This window comes from Labeo rohita, chromosome 3, assembly GCF_022985175.1.
Source record: "Labeo rohita strain BAU-BD-2019 chromosome 3, IGBB_LRoh.1.0, whole genome shotgun sequence".
Lineage (NCBI taxonomy): Eukaryota > Metazoa > Chordata > Actinopteri > Cypriniformes > Cyprinidae > Labeo > Labeo rohita.
The window spans coordinates 55328562-55350968 of record NC_066871.1 but is presented as its reverse complement, the minus strand read 5'-3'; the positions used below and the strand labels follow the sequence as shown (position 1 = coordinate 55350968).

General features: G+C 35.5%; 1 protein-coding gene and 2 long non-coding RNA genes across 3 annotated transcripts in view; 2 read left to right on the top strand and 1 right to left on the bottom strand.

Moving 5' to 3' along the window:
• The first annotated feature begins 6252 nt into the window (after nucleotides 1-6252).
• LOC127162471 (uncharacterized) lies at nucleotides 6253-7136 on the top strand. The gene is made up of 6 exons (XR_007827362.1): nucleotides 6253-6358; nucleotides 6435-6568; nucleotides 6658-6688; nucleotides 6804-6836; nucleotides 6956-6988; nucleotides 7072-7136. It is a non-coding gene; the product is annotated as an uncharacterized LOC127162471 (long non-coding RNA).
• Nucleotides 7137-13099: 5963 nt separating this feature from the next.
• On the bottom strand, nucleotides 13100-15097 carry LOC127162442 (uncharacterized). Its single transcript, XR_007827351.1, has 3 exons — nucleotides 15014-15097; nucleotides 14410-14643; nucleotides 13100-13739 (listed from the first exon to the last, which is right to left on the bottom strand). It is a non-coding gene; the product is annotated as an uncharacterized LOC127162442 (long non-coding RNA).
• A 1074-nt stretch (nucleotides 15098-16171) lies between these two features.
• LOC127162127 (GTPase IMAP family member 5) overlaps nucleotides 16172-22407 on the top strand; it is a 269255-nt gene continuing 263019 nt past the window's right edge. Inside the window, exon 1 of the mRNA XM_051104935.1 lies at nucleotides 16172-16181. The gene's annotated coding sequence lies outside the window, so the exon portion shown is untranslated. The remainder of the gene's footprint in view (nucleotides 16182-22407) is intronic.

The following is a 22407-nucleotide window of genomic DNA, read 5'->3' as shown; positions in this document are numbered from 1 at the left end:
AATGCAAATGAGCTCTGGTTGCCCCGCCCCTCTCTTCTGTCTGTGGAGTGAGGAGTCTGTTTACTTTAGCCGCGATTTGCCTCTAAACTTGTAAACTAGCACATTATTAGGAAAGACCATTGCAAAGATTCTATAAAAAACCCTTATACTCACTTCTGCTGTAAGTGAAGCTGGATCACGAATGATTTGCGCGAACATGGATGGCGGAACATACTAAAAGAAGGGGGGGCCCAGGAAGGTGTGGGGGTTCTATAAAGTCTGTAAGATTGTACATGTTACATGCTAGTCTACATTTTAATATTAAAAACTATATTAATAATATAGTTATTAGTTAAAAATGTTGTTGTTTAATTTTATAAATGAGTCCATTTATAAATGTCTAAAATGTTATAAATAAGTCCGGGCTTCGGGACCATTTTCAAGTTATAGTTCAGACACAGGCCGGGCCTCGGGTCTGTTTTAGGCTTCTCCTTATTTTGATATTTTATACATACACCAATGGTGATGAAAACAACTTTCCGAGCTGGTGGAAACACCACAAGACTTCACTTTTGCTTTCACTTTCGAGACAGGCTGGGAAAGCGTTTAGTGTCTCCGCCAGCAGCAGCAAATCAGCTGGAAGAGATCCGCATTCAAGCGCACGCAATAGGCTGAAAAGCACCAGCAAACATATTACAATGAATGTGTCGGGGGAAATCGCTCAATCGGAGATATTCTTGTTTAACTTACACCCCTGCTCCGGGATCGAAACAATGGAGGTAACTAAAGATAACTAAAGTGGACTGAGGATTTCAGGAAGAACATGTAATGGGTTTTGGATTTTAAATCTGTGTTGGGTTCAGAGTATGTCTTCGTTTGTCTTGTCTCTGCTGAAGACATGATCTTATGACTGATGATCTCCTTTCAAGTAATTAGTTTCAAATTGTTCATGACACGAGAATGAAAAGGACAAATGAAGCTAAATACTCAGGATTTCTTACAATCTGAAGTACACTGTTCTGCTAAACTCTCTAGGAAGGAAGATCAAGAGAAGAACTGAAAACCTCGAGTGTTTACAGCGGAGGGAGATGTTTTTACAATCAATTTTAGGGGTTGGTAACCTGTAGCACAACCAGTGTTGGGAAGGTTACTTTGGAAATGTATTAGGTTACAGATTACGAGTTACCCTATTCAAAATGTAATAAGTAGTGTAACTTCTTAATTACTTTATTAATGTAACTTATTACATTTGATTATTTTTCTAAATTTTCTAAATTCTTCAACTGTTAATCATTTTGAAACATTTAAACCAGGCAGAGTTAACCTTACAGTAGCACTCAACACTGATTACTGTCAGACTTTCAAAATCCTTTATCACTTGAATGAAGATCATAATAAGTAAGTATTCCACCACATAAATAAGTACTTACAGCTTATTAGTCATCGTATAATTCATTACAGTGTACAAAGCAAAATGGCAGTAGCTGCGTTCATATTAAACAACAGAGTGAGTCCACAACACCAGGCTGACAGAATTAAGAAATTGTACACATAATATTGAACTGAGTTTTCATATTTTATTAGCTAACCAAATGAAAAGCTTCCACCAGGAAAAACTAGCAAGTGTATAGTGCTGCCTTAAATTACCCGGATGAGTCTGTGTTATTAGCTTGTAGCAGTTGTTATAGGGGAATAACATACCTTGGAATGTCATGACTGACCAATAAGAATCAAGTGTTCCGCAGAGCCACCAAAATTCAGACTTAACACCTCTCATTTACTTTGAGATCATTCTGAGGTTAAATAAGCATAACAAGAAATAGTTAAATAGCCATCATACTGGTTTTGAAATCAAATGTTTGCATAGTTATTACAGGAAACACTGGCATTTACCAATGCCTTGGGGAAAAAAAAAAAAAAAAAAAAAAAAAAAAAACAGTTGTCGAAATAAATATGTGTCCTATTCTGTGTCCTAAACTCCTGAAACACTGGTGTCTCATATTAGAGCAGTCAATGCAATTTATGAAAGACGTCAATTAAATCTATATGTGTGTGAAAAAATTCAGATGTAACCCCCTTTCTAATCATTAACATTTTCAAAAGTAACTGTAATTTCATTAAAACAACAACAAATTCTCAGTGACTGTAACTAATTACAATTACACTTGATTTGTAATTAAATTACATAATTCCCATATGTAACTAGTTACTCTCCATCACTGGGCACAACCTATGAGCAATAGGGAAAACTATACACAGATGTATATAGTTATACGTACATAAGTAGCCTTACGGTATTAAAAATAGAGTGTTGGTAGCATTTTTCAGAACACCTGCAAATCATTCGCGTGACCGCTACACTATGCACTATGCTTCAGATCAATGCTGCACTTTCACATGGATAAAGTCTGATTAGCTTCAGTCACACCTCTGGATTAAGTGCATGACATCTTACAGTTCATTCTGCTTTTCTTCTTACTGGCACTGTGGTTAACCAGAAAAATGAAAATTGTCCAAAAGGGACAATTTTCAAACCACCTGTAGAAACACACTCTTTTCTCTCTATATGCACCAGAAACTTTCTTATTAACACTCCACGTTACCTAATAAGGACCTAATAAGGACTTAACAAATGTGTACTTGTCAGTGCACCACAAATCATATTGCACTATTTGCTTCTGCAATTAAATACCTCTTCTGCACATTATCATGCACAGTTATTATGTAAACTACTTGTATAGTCTGTCTTAGGTTATGTGTATGTATAGTCAATTATTTATAGTATATGTATAGTTACATGTATAGGTTTTAAAAAAATGTTTCTACGTCTAGTGTATGTATGTTCATATTTATGTTTATTTATGTAGCAGGACATTTCATTCCACTGTATGTCCACACATGTAGCGGAATGACAATAAAGCTCGACTTGATATGACTTGACTTGACTTAAAGCAACATCCACCAGAACAAGTTAATTTTTGCAGAGCTGATTTTGACAAGGTAAAAAGGGTGTTGTTTTATACTACTGTTGAGAATTTTTAACCAAAGCATGTTATAGACTTTTCATTAAGACCCTAAAGAATCATATCAACTTATGGAAAATGGGCATCCGATGACCCCTTTAAATCTGAAAAATGTTGCTTCTTGGCAATTGCAAACGAAAAGGCAGGTTGCTACATAATATCCAAAGTTCACAAGTCATAAAGAGGATATACAGACGTTAAAAGAAGAGCAATATGTGCATTATGTGCAAACAGAGCATTGCAGCACAGGTGATGATTCACTTTTTGCAGCTCATGTTGCCATGACACTGAGCAGAGGATTCGGTCATGTGAATTCTTTTTCATAGATAAGCAAGTAAGATTAGGAAGTGGTGAATCATATTGAAAGTCAGTCGGGTTCTTCCTCTTTTTTTTTTTTTTTTTTTTTGAAATGCTACTTTCATATTGGGTACATACAATACAGTTTGAATAGATCATTTTTGTTAGTCAGATAGATTCTTTTGTTTTGTTTTGTTTTTTTAGAAATATTATGGTTATCTGTCTAGACCAGAAAAAAAGAATGAAAAAGCAAGAAAGTGTTTTTTTTTTTTTTTTTTTTTTTGTAATATATTCTTAAATTCTTACTTAGTCTTTACAAACCATGCAATAAATTCCTAAAAAAAGAAAAAACACTCCAGTCCAGTCCAGTTTTTCTCAGTTGCTAAAAAACTAAGCAAATGCTCAGTGTCTTATAATATATGTATCAAATACATCACTCTTTTGACAAAACTTTAAACAAGTACTGTTTAGACGCCGTTTGCAAATCTTTTTAAGCTCTTGTGGAAACACATTTATCATTGCTCGTTTGATTCACATTTACACTATGATGGAAAACTGTCAAAGGCACAAGTTGACCACTACTACAACTTGTTTCTAATGATGTGATCAGAGCAACTCTTCAAAATACGAGCATTTCAGAGCGAAAAGATGCACTGGATGTGATATGAACAATGGATTGAAACAATCTGAGGAGGATGAAGACTATAAGAGCTGGAAGAAATGAGGGAAAGTTCAGGAAATATGTCATAGCTAATCACACGCTTTTTCAAATGTGAGGTGAATGTGTATTTTTAGAAAACACTTCTAGTGGTTACTGAGGTTTTTTAAAGGCTTCCTGTTTAATTCGTCTGCACTCTTTTGTTTATTCCATCTAATCATCTAATTGTATTTCCTTTGTTGAGGCTGGGAATCTGATAATACGTTTATCTGTTTTTGAAATTGTCAGTGTTTTTTTTTATTTTTTTTTATTTTGATGTTATTCTTTTATTTGAATGTAATGAAACAAGTCCTTGTTTTCTTAAATCTGCTACAGTCAAACTATGATCATGAGATGGATCGCGGCTGTCAGAAAAGAGAGAACGTCAATAATCTGTACAAAAAAAAAAAAAAAAAAAAAAATGTGGAAAGAGCATGCAGGTACTTTCCGTCGTCGCTCAGCCCATAGTCTCATGTCCACCAATCACTCACTGCGCGGCAGGCCCGGTTCCAGAACCAAATCACTGAGGGTGCTTCTGAAAATTGTGAGGGTGCTCACAAAAAATATGCATGGAACTGTATGAAAACGGTACCACCAAATAGGACTGAGTAATATAAATCGTCTACACTAGTATCGTAATTGTAGTTTCAACAAATGCCATCTAACATCAAGAATACACTGTGAAGGTTATTACTGCATGCTCATCTAGGAGCAGTTCACATGTCGCGCCTAAAAACTCGTTCTTTCCAAAGCGCTAAGTTACGCTCCCATGGCGTCTGTCGTTACTAGGCAACCATGGCCTACGCTCTCCATGAAGACAAGTTAGTTTCAGCAAATGATAAATGGCAATTACCAATCAATCACAACCAATCAAATGCCGAGGCATTAAAAGCATGATGAAAATAAGATAATTATTTATAAGCTTGTGTGTACGTATTAATTTGGCGAATTTATGTATGTGTGTGCATCTGTCTGCGTGTTCATTAATTTAAAAATTAATACGCTATTAATAATTTTATCTGAGGGTGCTTTTGCTTTTGTTTGGGGGTGCTTAGCACCCTCAAGCACCCCCGTAGAACCGGGCCTGCTGCGCGGCTTGCGCGAGTCAAACTTGCAGCATCAGCGGGTCGGTCCAGATGCAGTCGGGTGTGGCGAGAAGTTTTATTCAGCTCAAAAGATCGCTTAAGGTATGAGATATGCATACAAATACAATTTTGTGTCTAACTGCTTTACATTTTCAAAGTTTTTTTTTTTTTTTTTTTTTTCTGAGGCAAAGGAGGCGTTCAATAAATAAAGGATGTACAAAGCGGGCGTCCCGAGTGTGAGTCGCCCGGTGGATATTAGTATGGAAAAATTCAGGTCAATGCAGTGAAATCCTGTATAGTCGACTCGCACAGCATATGTGATTTACTAGGTGTTACAGTTGCGCACACATGACTGTATCGTTTCATGCTGATGGATCTTGATTTATGTCTTTTGTGATATTGTGTAGACAGACTCCTGTCCCTTTTCCAGATGTATTTACCTACGTCTGTGATTCCGTCTGCGCTGCTGCGCTTTGGAGCCTTTCATACTATGATAGTGTTCAATATATAATTACTAGATGTGTTACAAAATAAGGAAAATTAATATTTAGTCTGTGTTTATTGTTTTTTTTTTTTTTTTTTTTTTTTTTTTTTTTTATGTGTTGTCCAATTAAAAGCTGCATTCGGAGGAATCACCTTATATATAGACCTATATTCATGTTGAATTTTTTTTTTTTTTTTTTTTTTTTAGGAATGTATTTAGGAAGCTTTGCTTTCTTGTAACACAAATAGTAACTTGTAAATGCTTTTTTATTTTATTTTATTTTATTTTTATTTACAGTTATTATTATTTATTAACAGTTTTCCAGTTTAAGTTAACATTACATTAATTGTAATGTATTGGCAGTACAGCGCCCTCTGCTGTTACATTTTATAAGAGCTTCTGAAGTACTAGAGCTGAGTGTTGGCTGAAATTGAAATCACTATTTGTTGAAAACTCAGACTTATAACATCACAATTCTTTGGTAATTTAAAATTACAATTGCTTCACAAGTAAAATTGTGAAGTGTCAAATTAATGAAGAGGCTCTCGACAGTTTCATGTTTGTTCAATTTAAGTTCATGCAATCAGTTGTTCTGTGGTTTAAACTATGCTTGTTTTGTTTTATTTTTATTTTATTTTATTTATTTATCTATTTATTTGTCAGCACTGAATCATGTATAATATAAGTGTGACGTGGAGAGATTCAGACTGATGGTGGTTTTGAGTTTAATCTTCCCTCTGATTCACTGAATCAAACACTCAATCCAGACTGTGAGCAGAACTGGTATTTACAGGTGAGTGTGTTTCTGTCTTCAAACTACACTATTATTTACACACACTATATGTTTCTCATCTGTTTCATTTATTTAGGACGGGCGTCTGATAGCAGATCCATCAAATCCTCAAAGAATGATTGATCCTGTTATTTTTTCTCATCTGATCGCCTCGTCACGTCTCACTGTGTGAATCTGAATCATCAGATCATCTGTGATTCCACTGATGGAGTAAATCAACTCACTCTCTTTCAACCTTCATATTTTTTTAAATTTAACCCTTCATAAACACTAAATTGCTGCTCTAATGCTTCTTTCAGCTTCATTCCAGTCTTAAGATCATGTTCAGAGGTGAGAGAAACACTTCAGTAAGACACATCAGTGTGATTGAGATCAAACTCTGTGTTGAACTGAATCTTCTGTGAATCTTCAAGTGAATCTTGATGATTGTGTTTGTGTTTTTCAGTGAGGAATCAAACTGCAGCGACTCCAAACTCAGGTGAGTTTCAGCTGATAAACGTCTGATTATTCACTAATAAAACACTGCACATCTGATTCACACTCAACACACTTTCAATCTTTTCTCTCATATTGACTAATATATTTGTGTTTGTAAAGATGATCTGAATGAAGCGTCTCTCCAGCACTCAGGTACAACATTCACAGCTTTAAACCATTTTAATAATGATTAATCATTATAGATCAGCTGATTTGATATTTGATCATTTGTATAGATCAGTTGTGGTGGCTGTTTGCTCTCATCATCATCATCATCATCATCATCTTAACGTGTTTCTTGCTGTGTAAAAGGATCTTCAGGTGAGTCATGAAGGTTTAATTGTGCCAGAAAGGGTCATGAAAACTAAATTATGATCCAGCTCAAAGTTAATGTGGTCGCAAAAAATCTACATAATATTCTTGTTTTAATTCTAAAAATCTGTTAATATGAACTTTTTAATGATACATTCTTGGCCTAGACTATAAAATCTGTCCGAATACATAGAAATACTTTAAAGACTAAAATTTTTTTGTGTTCAGATGTTTTCTGAGAGCAGAGATGAGTGTCTGTCAGCATGAGGATCCAGAAAACAAGTGACTTTTGCCATTTGGTCGGCACTACAGAGCCACAAATACCAGGACAGCCAGACATAAGAGCAATTTCTTCCCTCGGGCAATATATCTTATGAACAATTAAATGTTCCAGACCCCCCCCCCCCCCATTATGTACAATAACCTTATATTTATTTATTGCCACCTACATCTCAGTACATCCCGGCATCTCATTCTATTCTATTCTATTCTGTTCTATTCTATTCTATTCTATATTCTATTCTTTTTTTTCATCTGTAGCACCACTGCATATACAATTTATTTATTTTCTTAAATCTTATATTGAAATTTTTGTCTATTTATATTTACATGTGTTTTTTTTTTTTTTTTTCTCAACGTATTTTATTTTCTCTGTGTTGTTGTTGTTGTCATCTCTGTGCACTGGAAGCCTGTGACACCAAAACAAATTCCTTGTATGCGTAAGCTGGCAATAAAGCTGTTCTGATTCTTATTTAAATGAATCTGATTCTTTCAGGGAGCCTGAATCTGGTGTTGTTGTACCTGTCTTCTGTTGGTGTGTGTTGTCCAGCAGATGGCGCCAAATCTCTATTCAAACTGAAGTGAAACAGTTACAGAGGCGGTTTCATTCATAAAGCAACTGTATCCGTCTGATCACGTGACCATTATTACACAGCATCAGATCGGAAAGATTATTACTGACAGAATTAAAAAAGGTTTATCAAAGTGTGTCTCTGTTGTGTTCCGTTTAGTGAAGCAATATCTTCTCATTCTTACTCTCAGCCACATAATGAAATAAATCAGGTATCAGGTAAGGTACAGTATTGTCACTGGGGCGGTACCCCAAGGTACAAAAGTGAAACATCAAGTTAGAAAAAAGTAATAAATAAAATCACATCGCAGACCGACATCCATTGATATTTTTAATCCATCTGAAACCATGAAAGATAGAACAGAATCAACTACTGTTAAGAAAAGTAAAATATTCCTTTTGAAATATTTCATAGTAAATAATATAAATAACTCAAGCCATTTATACACTGCGCCAAAATGTAATGATTGTCAAGAGTGTTAGTGTTGATAAAAAAAAACACATATCCATTATGATCAGATGTTAATGTGTGATTGCCTTTCTGTAGCCGTCAGCTGTCAGTCTGACACTGAAACCTGCATACAAGTGTTATTTCATTTACAACCGAGTGGTAAAATGCAAACAAAAGCACGCACATCAGTCTCAAATGGGTGCTCGACTAAAAAACAAGCAGAAAAATGAAACACCAAAAGCTGTTGCCGACATTACATTTTATTTAACTGAGTGGTAAAATATGACAACTCTTGATATTTTCCAAGTGAGTGACACATGTAAAAGGATCGAGACACATCGAGAAGTCTGCACCTGAACTGGACCAAAAAAACTGGTTCGACAAGTTATGTAGTTCAGCCGGAACGTGTAGACTGGAATATTTCTGGACTTTGGCGTTCAGATCTCATTGACACAAATATAAAAAGGGGGGATCAGTCTTTATTCTTTATCAGAGTTGGCGAAACAGTTCAGTGTTGTTCCCGCCCACTGCATTCTCAATGTTACCTCTCGTGTAGTGTGATTGTGTTGATTCAGTTGAAATGTGGTGACTCAGTGTGTGGGTTTTTTGTCAGACTAAAACAAACAGCGAATCTCCTCCTCCGACATGCTTCGTCTACGCTCTGTGATGCAAGAGCTCTGCATGGGTTGCTCATGCTGCATTAGGATGAACTTCTTTCTGTCATCAAAGACTCTCATTTTATCCGCTATAAGGTATGAAAAACATTTTCAATTATGATGACTGTAAACCGCATTTCCATTAACTGTTAAAAATTTCCATATTAGCGTGGTTTATAATGTAGTTAGCTTGTCACAACATTTGGAAAAGGTGTAGCACCAGGATGAATTAATGAAGGAGACAAAATAGGAATTTTAAAAAGAAAGAGAAAGTAGCTAATGGAAATATATATTTTATGTAACTAACTTAAAATGATTGTTTTATTGTCTTTGTCAAAAAGACTATTCATAACTTTCACACACACACATGCACAATTGTAAAACTCAATCAATAAATATTTGCTGGAATATAATGGAAAAAAAAAACGAAAAAAAAAGGAAGAAATATTAAATTAATTTAAAAATTAAAGTTTAAATTTAATACTGCAATTAAAAAAATAAATTAATAAAACTTATGTTTTTACTACAGTGACTGCACTTTTAATGTGATATTTGTAGTTAAAGCACAATAACCTCAATATTTACTATGTTTTACTACAGTCACTGTACTTTTAATGTGATATTTATAGTAAAAGCACAATAACTAAATACTTAGCATATTTTTACTACACTGACTGGACTTTACTGTGGTATTTGTAGTTAAAGCACAGTAACCTCAACGCTTACTTTGGGTTTACCTCAGTAGCCGTAGTTTTACTGTGGTATTTGTAGTTAAAGCACAATAATGTCAGTGTTTACTATGGGTTTAACTGTAGCTCAGTAACTGTAGTTTACATCAGTAACTCTAGTTTTACTGTGGTATTTGTAGTTAAAATAACAACAACATTTGCACAGTTACAACAAGACTTACAATGTTCTTACCACATTAACTTTTTTAACTGTATGCTATTTGTAAAGCACAGTAACGACAACACTTGCCACGCCTTTTAATACGGTTAAAAACTTTTCCTTTCCTGTTTTTCCAAGCAAATCTGTAATTCATTTACACATAGTAGCCTCTCTTTCTGTGGTTCATCATGGCTCATTTTTAAAACTCAGAATCAAATTTTAACTAATTCTTTCAGAAAGCTGCTAGAATTAACAGTGAACTTGAACTTCACATCATTTCACGTTTGTCATTAACACACAACATTTCTTCACATCATTACCACACTGTCTTAACATGTATATATTTCTCTTTGTTTCAGCTGAAAGGGAAGACCAAAGGAAGACCTGTCATGGGATTTGAATTTGGCCATATTGTGCGTTCACGGAGAACACCAAAAGATGCAAAGGCAAACATTTCCAATGGTATGTCTGTGTTTGTCTGAGCACCATGACTGAACTGTACTACAGTTATATTTGCACATCATGTTATATTTCTTAAATTTTAGTTTACATACCCCACGGCCCCATTAAGAAAACAAAGTATCATGTTAAAGCAGTAATAATTCATGCGATTTACCAAGTCAGCAAATTCATATGATACTGAACAAGTGTACTTTATACAAAATTCTAGGACTTTCACTCCTGCTGCTGTCATTGGCCATAGCTTCAACTCTCATGTAGTTTGTGCCCATTGTAAGTAGTCAGAGTGTTTACATCAAGTTTATATTAAGTCCATTGAATTCTTTATTAACCTTTACGAATTGGTGCTGTCTCTTCCCATTCCCGTAACAGTACACAATATCTGTCCACACCTCATAGCCGGCCTTTCTTTCCATGTTGGTTTTTATTGAACACATCTAAGAAACAGGAGTCTGGAAATGTTAGTTTAGACAAATCAGATCTTCAGTTAATTTGGCCAAATCAGATCAAGCTGTTCACACCAAGAACAAGAAATATATATATAATGGTAAATATTTTAGCATCCACACCAACAGATGATAACGGAGTATACACGCTGCAGTCAGAGTATGTTGTTGTCTGCTATGGTGTGGATTCATCCTTGGTGTAAAGAGGCCTTTAAATTGCTTTAAACAATACTGTCAGCATGTAATCACATTTAAAATTGTTCATATTAATATAGTTTGCTATTGGACAATACAGCTTTTTCTAATGGTGCTTTCTTCTCATTCTGTTAAACTTACACACAAGATGTTGCCTTTCTCTGCCTGTTTCGCTTCCTCTTATTCTTTTACTCCTTCACTTACACATTCTTTTGTGCTGTGTTGTATGTTTTTGCATAATGGCCTTTTCTCAGACTCTGAATCTGATGTGTACAGATGAACTCAGGAGCCTCTTAAAGTTGCCAGGGAATGTGAGCTTGAAGTTTATTATTATAACTGCTTAATTTATGTTTAAATGACAATAATAATTAAACATGGGGTCAATAAATATTTTCATGTTTTATAGCTGAAGACTCTGACTCACTATTATTCTGTATCCTGACATTCTGTTTGCACTAATTCATACTGTACTGCACTGCAGTGGTATATGTGTTCTGTGATTATTGTGTTTATTACTGTTTTCATTTCATGCTCTCTGTATAGTATAACATTTACTGTATGTTGTCCTTTAGCTGTTTTGAGTCCCTTATATATGTCTTGCATATATATATATTCAATACTTGTCACCCATACTGTCATGGTGCAGTTTGCACAAAAGACTTTCACCACCTGTACACTTACATTCATAATATTGTTGCAAATAAAGTGATTTGATTTGAATTGGTCACATGTCTTTTGTTTATCAGTTGTACTGTAGGGTGCTGCATAACAACTGCAAATTAAGTAATGGAAGAAGAAGATTATAATAGGGACATGGACAAGCAACCGAGGAAAAAAACCAGGAGAGCTCTGATAATGAGCAGGAAACTGAATGTGATTCTATGATGCTCGTGTGACTGGTCTTCATCTAGCTCTGCGTTGTGTGTGGATGAATGGAATCAGACAACGGGAAATACACGCATGAATCTCTGGCCTTCTTTGACATTTGTATCCCCAACCTATCAGTGAAAGTTTTTTTTTTTTTTTTAACCACGAAGCTTGTGCACTTATGCTTATGAACTCTCTTAAAAAAAATACATGCTTCATATTACTCACACAAACTTCATACAAGAGTAAAGTGTATTTTAGAACAAAATTACATGTATCATTACGATAAAAAAAAAAAAAAAACTTATATGATACTTTTTTAGATGGAGCTTCAGTGCAACTCACGTCTCCTCAATCGTGTTTGCTGCGAACTGGGGGAGAGCAGCCGGAACCGGAACACAACACTTAAAAGAGCCATGTACCATATTTAACAATACACCAGTCACTGAAAATAAACATGACTATGAAAACATGAAATGTCAAATATGTGAGATTAAAATGAAAAGAAAAATTTTGAGAATATAAAATAAAATTGATAATTACAAGGAGAGAACTTTTGAGTGAAATTAATAATATAGCACCCGTAGTCCTTACTCATATAAAGTTTGAATTTTCAGTATTCAGGCAAAAAGCAGTAGGCGAGAAATAGTATGTTTGAATTTTCAGTATTGCACTCATTAATCGCGAATGCACTCATTCTCGCGAGATTCGGACGTACGTATACTTAATTTGCGTTCTAATATGCCTACTTACCTACTATATAGTAGGAAAAAAGAGTACGTGAAGAAAGAAGTACGTTCGAAACCTAAAAGAGTAGGCGAGAAATCCCCGGATGTCCTACTGCTTCAGCCCAGATTCTGGAGTGTTCATCGATGGATACTTTTCAATCCCAGGAGTCCACAGGAGAGCAATACGTCATCATCGAACGTGATTGAGAACTGAGACGAGGGTGTTTACAAATGTGAGTATTGCAAACCAAAACACGGTTCCTTGTGTTAAAATCGTATTTGCTGACTTACTAAACTGTTTATTTAGGTGCAAAGACTAGACAGTAACGTTATAGTATATTGTAATTTTGCTGTAAAAACACGTTTAATTGTGTAGAGCAAACAGTAGAGCTCCAGTAAGCACACGTACGTCAACAAAGTGGATTTACATAAGCCATATACATCTTCGATTACTAAATGTTTATTTAACAACTGACAGTAAAGTGTTGTAAGAGAATTGCAGATGAGCACATCACAACATGAAACAGACATCTGTGTGAGTGGTGTACGTTATGTGTGCTTATTATGTAGAATTCACTGCTGTCAACACTGCTTTAGTTGAATGTAAATAGTGTAAATAAACACATGTACATAAAGTAACTAAACATGAGTTCATCTGTTTCATTTGTCCATTACTGTTGATAAATTGAGGAGCATTTGTGTTGGATAAAAAGCCAGTTAACAAATCAGCAACTACCTCAAAATGTAAATGCAGAATTGAATCACAGAGGTAACTGAATCATGTCTGGATGTTACAGGGACAGATGAGACACACGTGTGTTTATCCGGTGAAGAGTGACTGATGAAGGAATGCTGCCATCAAAGGCTTTCAGTGAGTATACATCACATAAATTAATAAAACATCTTTTAAATCTTAAGTTGTACTTTATTTTATTTATTGTAACATCAAACAGAGTTATTACAGCACTTTTGATTTGTGATTTCTGTGCATTTTCTGCAGATCTTTTGTGGTGGAGCAGGTGACGGCAGCATTTGTGGGAAGAAAGGAAGACCTGAAACAAAAATATAAAGTAAGATCATTTTGTTACTTTAATACAGAAATCAAAAAAATTAAATTATTGTAAAAAAAAAAAAAAAAAAAATTAAAATGAATGCTTTTGTATTATATTTGTGCTTCTTTGTATGATCTGAAATGTCTGCAGACTGGTGTGAGCAGTGAAAAAGGAGAAATCCACAGCAGCATCCTGGAAATGGTCTGGTGCCATGGATGAGATCCTCCATCACTCCACCTGTCATTACTGCCTCATCTGGGCCAGATGTTGCTGTGGCCTCTTCATCCTCAGTGAGCTCAGAGCCAGCGAGAGCATCTAGAAAAAGACTAAAAGACATTGAGGATGTGATTCTGTTCTGCCGGTTTCTGTTCATACAGTATCAGTCAATGGAGGCCGACTTTCAGAGGTTCCAAAAGCATCAACAAATAAAGTCATGAAACTTTTATCCAAAGTGACTTACAGTGCTCTTATTACAGGGACCCCCAATCCCCTGGAGAAAAGAGCCTTGCTCAGGTAGTTGCGAACCAGCAACCTTCTGCTTACCAGTTCAGCGGTTTAGCCCACTACAAAAGTAATAGAGCTACAACAAAAATTAGCATGTGAGTGTAAACATGAAATGAAATTTGTCAAGAAATGGAGTGCTGACAACATGAATTGTAAAATGTTTTACTCTGTTTAAATGTTTCACAGGTAGTCGAGCAGACACGGTGATAGCCAGATTGTCCCGCACATGTTCTCCTGCTCTTGTCTCAAGGTTGTGGGGTTCAGTGGTGTGTCTTCATGGTCTTTCTCATCCTCTGACTCAACAACATCCCCATTGAGAAGAGTGAGATTGTGAAGCACAGCGCAGCAGCAGAATTGGCACAGCTGCATTGAGATGGCAATAGGATGTGGGGTTCACCAACTGTAAATACATGATTGTTAGATCAATAAGTTTGAATAAAGCTGTTTCATCTGTTGTTGACTTGTATATTTATGTATTTATTATGATGCTTTTATTCCTTCTTTTACTCATTTATTCATGTTTTCTATTGTTGTCAATAAATAAAATATACATATTTTGTTAACTAATGCATTAATTCATTGCTTAACTGAAAATTGATGGATTCAAATCAGCTGCATTTGTCTAGTGTATATTCATGCATGTCAAAAAAAAAAGTTATATAATTAATTATTAGTTAGCATGTATCTTTATTATTGTGTGTAAATGTTGGGGTGGGCTAGCAATGCAGTTCATTATGGTGTTATCTTAATTTTTAAGTAGTAATACTTACATTTTTCAAATGTAAAATCAACAGTCTCCAAATGCGAGATGTTCCAGCAGCTGCCTGATGTCTCCTGTGTGCAGACAATGCAAATGTGGAGGTGTGTTTTAACTATACTTGGTAGGTCGGGTTGTTGAGTTACTGATGCTATGAGGTGTTAGTGCACCTGTCACTCTTTTCATTATTATTATTATTATTATTATTATTATTATTATTATTATTGCTTATAATTACATATAAGATCTGGAAATATGTTGTTGTACCTAACAATGGACAACTGTAATGACAAAAAAACAGAAAACAAATATCATGCATTCATCATGGTATGAGATTATGTACATAGAAAAAAACAACAACAACATAATAACAAGGTTAAATATCTAAGTAATTTACCACAGTGTTTTTTTTTAGAAGCCTGGTCGATGAAATGACAAGATTCAACAAGAAAAAAAGAAAAGAAACAATGGAGATTTAAACCAATTTTACACATAAAATGAAGAAATTGATTGAAAAACTGGTTATACTACAATCACAATAAAATGTTAAATTGTTTCTTTAACAAGACCACAAAATTAGCAAATTATCAACATCAAAATATTTACGGATAGATCAAACCTGCCGCTCGTATCTTTTAAATTGTTGCGCTTGTTATGAGCTCGTAGATCACATGTTCGTGAGCTGTATATTTTTTGTCTTGTTCCCGCATAGGCAAATTATAAAATCCAGAGGTTAAGTCCATTGTGCTGAAGTAATTATTACCTCCTAAAGCAGCCAAGCAATCGGACCGATGAGGAGTGGGTGAGCATCTTGGAGTGTTCTTGCATTAAGCCACCTGAAGTCTGTACAGACATGGAGAGTGAGACTTCTGTCTTTTTTTCATACAAGCACCAGCGTCGATGCATATTCGCTGACAGAGAACTATGCTTCTAACCACAGGCTGAGAGCTGCAGTTCCAACCATGTAAGTTTGTGACACTGTTTGCGAATGTTTGTTTGAACTATGGTTTTGGAAAACAACAAATCTTTGAACTATGTTGGTACTGACAGAACTTGCGATAATAGTTGGCTAACGATGCTTTTGGGAAATTACGGAATTAGTTCGGAAAAACAGGAAAGGAAAAGTTGAGAGAGAGAGAGAGAACTTTTACAAGAGATGGCTTCTGGAGCTGCTGGAGTGTGTGATCCGATGTAACTGCAAGACAGCAACAAAATATTGAATTACAATTACTTCACAAAACCGTATTAAAGGCGTGGCAAGTGTTGTCATTACTTTGCTTTACAAATAGTATACCGTAAAAACAGTTAAAACATGGCAAGTGTTGTTGTTACTATGTTTTAACTACAAATACCACAGTAAAACTAGAGTTACTGAGGTAAACCCATGGTAAATACTGAGGTTGCTGTTACTATTAATTTAGATATTTGATTATTCTGGAAATCTCATATTTTCAAATATTCGTTCATTGGGGACCTAATGTCTCTTTTGAGTCTGACGTGGCCAGCGCCGATCTCACGATCACAAAAACGCCAGTCTGATGTTGAGTCAGAGGTCTGTAGGTGACTAATGCCTATCCGACAGCCGCCTACTGCTTGCCTTCACAAAAAAGTGTAGTTTACTTTAGTCTTCTCCCGTACAACTTGCTAACATCAGTGACACAGAAATTAGGAGGTCTCAGATGATGTGCCTACTGCTCCATTCAATCCTGAGTCTGCAGTTTGCTCTATCCTGGTCTTAATTTGTGGTAACAAAAGCCTCCTCGCAGTTTACTAGTAATAATGGTTTCAGAAGAGATCAGAATAAATCAAATATAATGTTTTATTTGTCAGGTAAAAATGTATTATGCCAATTACATAATTAAACAATGACAATCCATTTCAGAATTGAATTCAGTTCCAATTCAAATAAATACATAACATCAATTACTCAAAGATAAATCTAAGAGTGAGAGATGCATACCTGACTACATAGAGATACACAGCAGCATGTGAGAGACTCCAGAGACTCTCACACACAGTGTGGGGTTCTTCTGAATACAGAAGAACCATAGCGAAGAAGCCATAGTGTTTTGTCACTTCGCTTATATGCCCAGACCAAAACAAACAAATCTTCCAATCAGTTGTAAAAACATAAAAGACCTTTTGGTTTGTCAGGAGATCTCGTGACCCTGGGTCACACCTGGCTGGAGATTCTCACCCGACCCTAAGGGGAAAACACACCCCTCAGCAGCAAAACACAATTCTACAAAAGTGTTCAGTCTTCCTCATAATATAAGTGACTGCTGTGAAATTGAGACCATTTTACCAATCGCACGGAGACATTTAGAACGATACCAAACATGAAAGGGAAAATTCAACATATTCACAAAATGTAACACAGGGAGTATTTGGACATTCTTAGTGACTTTCAGTGGAACCTTTTGGGGGAAAAAGTGTGAGAGGAGGGGAGAGGAGAGGGAGGAAGGGGGTTGTAAATGAGCAAGCGGTGTTGTTTGCCCTCTTTTAAAAATCTCTTCTCCAGATTAGTTTTATTGTTTTGTTGCATGGCATTTTGTCAGAGTTCCTGGACTTTAAATTCATGAGGAAATAATTTCACATCTTACATTACGTTGTATCAGTGTAATGCCAAGCCAGGAGAGGGAGCTCTCACCCTAGGACTGCCTGCATGGTCCCTCTGCTGCTTCTATTGCTACTTCCTGTTTGGCACTATTTATAGACTGGCCATGGGTTTAATACTTCACGAAGTATTGCCAGTTTCACCTTACCGAGCGTTTTTTTTTCTTTCTCTCTCTGTTGGATTACCTGTAGCTGTCTTGCTTTGTTTCTGGATTATTGAATTTATGGATTACCCTTTTGGATTGTTTGCTTGTTTGGACTGTCTTTACGGTATTTGACCCTCTGCCTGTTTTTTTTACTGTACTGCTTGGACTACCTTTACGCTGTGTTTGCCCATGGACTGCCAATCTGTTTTTGACCCATTGCCTGCTATAGTGTTTCTGTCGATTTCTGCAAACCTTAATAAACAACCGCACATGGATTACACCTTTGCCTCAGTGTCCACATTACAATCAGCTGGCAATGTGCCATTTCCCAAACAACCTTATAGGAGGAATAATGAACCAGAAAAACTTTAAATTTACCTCAACGATTTATTTGTAGAAATGCTTCAAAAACAACAAATCAAGTGGGATAAGAAAGAGGAAAGGAGAAAACACATTTCATGATGAAATCAGTAGGCTAAACTATAAATATCTGACATCCTGTCATTTGACATATTTATTTAAACAGAATGGGCTGAATGTAATTTATTATGTCATAATTCTGTATGAGTGAAGGTACACTTTTTAATTCACTGTAATTGTTTCTGGTTCTGTGTCCTATAAATATAACAGAAATAGTAAGGCAATCTGTGCTAAATGATGTGATTTTTAAATGATGCTTTCAAAAACAACATGAAATTATCAGTTAGGATGATGCTTTTTATAATTATAATAATATAATATAATATTATATAATAAACTGACCAAATTTATGTTTTGTTGATTTATAAGTAAATGTCTTTGTTGAGATAGATGAAGGTGGTTCAATGTGTTTTTTACACTATAGTTTAAATTATGATTAAATAACGGTATATTTTCATATATTTCTACTAGCTTGGGTAGACTATAAATACTTGGGTATTTATAGTCTGACATACACAGTTTGTTCACAAATATTGCATTACCATTAAGTAATCATCTATGCTGTATACTGCTATACATAGCAAGAGCCTAACAACCACCCAGAATATCCTACTATAACCAACTAGCAACACTTTAGCAAATATCTGTAACTAACTGTTTTTAAACAAGACTTAAGACAAGCCAGCATAAATTTGTCTTTCAAACGTTTCAATCTAGCGATTACAGGTTTTCTTAAATGATTACACACAATTCAAATACAACAATGACACTCATGAGATCAATAACACTAACAAAAAACTCTTAGAAGGAATTAATTTGCAACTCAGTGTCTATTACAGTATACAACATAAATTAAATTGCAGATTGCTAATTCAGCAATTAACATTTGGGAAAACATATTTTCATTTTGCTGCTGTAAAGTAATCTTGCAGCAGATGAAAAGCACTATAAAAGTTCAAATAACAAAGAACTGTATATGAACATGGTATGTACCACTGTAAGGTTTACAGAACCTCAGACACTTTGATCTTCTGAGACAGACAATACACACACAGTGTATTAAGATACAGACATTTGTTTCCATGTCTCACTGAGAGAAGATGTGAGAAAAGTCACTATCCACCTATTCCTTCCATCCACTTCCCCTCACCCATCTCCTCTCACTCAGCTCACTTAGAATGGTCAATAGCATAATATAATGTTCTACATGAGTACAAGTGATATCCATAGTCATGTTTGCTATCATTTGAACTATCACTGTGTGTCTGGTACAATGGTCTCATTCTCACAAGACGTAAACTAAAAGATAAACAGATCCTAAGAATTCAGAGATGTATTACTCACTGTTGAGGGTGTGCTATTTTCCAGTGTCTTTCATGCAAATTACCATCTGTCCCCAAAAGGTGCAAACGATCAAGTCTAGGACTTGATTAATGCAAATTCAAATTGTTAGTTCCTGTCTCCATTTCGGGGGATGTCTGTCTGGGTCTGAAGTACTTAAAGAAGTGTAGCAAGAAGATCAGGGCGCCTTTAGCCAGAATGAGCCCATAGTACGAAGTGTGTTGACACACTTCATACTATGTATTTTTCTCAAGTCAGGTATGCATCGTACTCCTAGATTCATCTTGGAAATTTCTTGTATTGATTTGATATCTTTGAATTGGCTGTATAATTGGCATAATACATATTTACCTGACTGCTAATAAATTGTTACATTTGATTTTATTCTGACTTACTCTGAAATGATTTTCTCAAGTAGATTAAGTGAAGGCGTATGTTACCGCAAATACGTGTCCAGGGTTAAGTACATACTAGATCTCAGGTTAGATGGAGCATGGGGCACATCAGGTGAGATTCTAGATTTCTGACTAACTGGTTGACTTTAGTTAAGTTGTTATGCAGTTGCATTAACTATGGGGGGCTAGACAAATTACTATTGGAGTATTAGCATGGTTCGGGCATATTTCATAGTACTAGCCATAACCTCTGGTTATAGTCTCAGCTTTATTCAAGTTGTTATATAGTTAGACTAACTATAGGGGGCTAGATAAAACACGATTATTGGCATACTTCATAGTGCTAGCCATAACCTCTGATTTAGTTTGAGCTTTAACTAAGTTGTTACATAGGTGACTGTAGGGGGATAAACATAACCACTATTTAAAACATGACAAGCATGAGGCGGTCTATTAAATAGTTAGCCATAACCTCTGATTAATGATCAGACTGGAGGGTTTGTGATCGTGGGGCCCATGTAAATCGGCCGACATGAGGCACCCTGAGCGACATAGATTCCTAATGATAGAGTAAATATAAAGTAAAGAGTTAAATAGAACAAGCAAATGTTAAAATAATAACAATTACAAATAGAGAAACAATCAATTTGTATGACAACCTAAATTTGAGGTCATAATAACATGGAGTCAGATTAGATGATAAAATGGAGTCAGATTGAATTTAACTTCAATTAAATAACGTTGCGCACTGGAAAGACCCAACACGCAAGAAACCTTCAGCCACCATTGGATACCTTCCTTGGGCCAACTGCGTGGACCTTACACCACAATACAGTACAGTAAAAAACAAAAAACAAAATTAAAATTAAAATTTAAATTAAATTCATCATCCTCTGCACATTTGGCTAAATTTCATTAGAGTATACAGTAGTATTTGGTTTCCTGACACAATACTATATCTCTCCCAGTTCTGAAAAAAATGCAGTAGACTACACATAAAAAAAAATAGTTATAAATAAAATTTGACAGTCACACGTCTGAAGGTGTACAATGTTCTACAGTTTATTGTGCATACAAAATAGTGAAATTTCCATCATCTAATATACTGGTGCTGTAATTATACCGTATGTGTAAGTATAATACCCATGTAAATGATTCGTTAATTTCTCTCCTTTCTCTGTTGTTGGATGCAGAGATTCTGACTGGTGCTTTATCAGTTTTGCTACTTAATGTTTAACTTACTTATTGTTAAACTTTTTGAGAAATCTGCTTTGTGTTTAGCATTGAATGAATGGTTTGGGAATATAAGACAACTAACATCAGTTACATTGTGTTAACAATAGAAAAAACTGCAATACGACCAGATGCTTACCCAACTCTGCTATTAGTTTCCGTGATCGGCATCTTCTTATTGAATTCATGCTATTATTGTTTCGTCGGATACGGAAAAAAGGCTTATATCCATGACGTGGAGGGAGCGGTCAGAGAATCGGATCACCAAACAATTACGCGATTCCGCCCCTGGATTGAGAGCATTGCTTTGGGACTCCATCGGTCGTTTGTGTTGAATTAACTGACAAAAGAGGAAGACATCTCCTCTAAACATCAGTACACACAAATCGCCAGTTTCCCCTCATGCTGGAATGTGTATGAGTCACAAAGTCAGTCCACTCTAATCTGAGAGATGAGCAATTTGTGTGACGCGTCTGTTCACGCCCCCTACACTTCAACCACTGTTTATGACAGATCTGCTTTTGCTATGAAACTGCCATTCTGTGACAGTTCACTTGTTGAATTCCTTAACTGTAATTCACTTATTAGTATAAAAGCATCTCCTAAATGACTAAATGTAAATATAAAATAAACCTTTCTGTGTCAAGACCAAAGCAACGTTCAAGTACATGCATTGCTTTTTCCGCAAGAGACCACACAATTTGTGTTCAATGTTCTGGAAAGTTCAGGCATGAAACCACAGTGATGGTAATGCAAAACCTACACTTGTGGGGACATTTGGTTTTCATTACATAGGGAATAAAGGGACACACACACGCTCCTTGTGGAGTCATTTAAAACTTCCCTTTACAGCAGGGGGGGTGAAACCTTGATCCTGGAGTGTCCATGAAAAGTTTAGCTCTAACCCTAAAAAAAGAAATACCAACCTGTATCCTGAAGACATTGAGTAGCTTGTTCAGGTGTTTTTGATTAGGGTTGGAGCTAAATTTTGCAGGGACACCGGTGTTGTGTAATATTCAGTTCCCGTGAAAAACTGTTCCAAATGGGCGGGCTTAGTACGAATATTCATAGGTTCGTTCCTCGGTGGGCGTGGCCGTTTGAACTACGAACAAGCGAATGAAATGGAGTGTGTTGTCTGTTCTTCAGCTCTTGTTTGATGAATTATTTAAATAAGGAAATAAAACCGAATGTTCATACGCCCCGTTTAGAGGTACAGCTGTTTATGTTATTCACATAATAGGTTAAAATGCTTATAT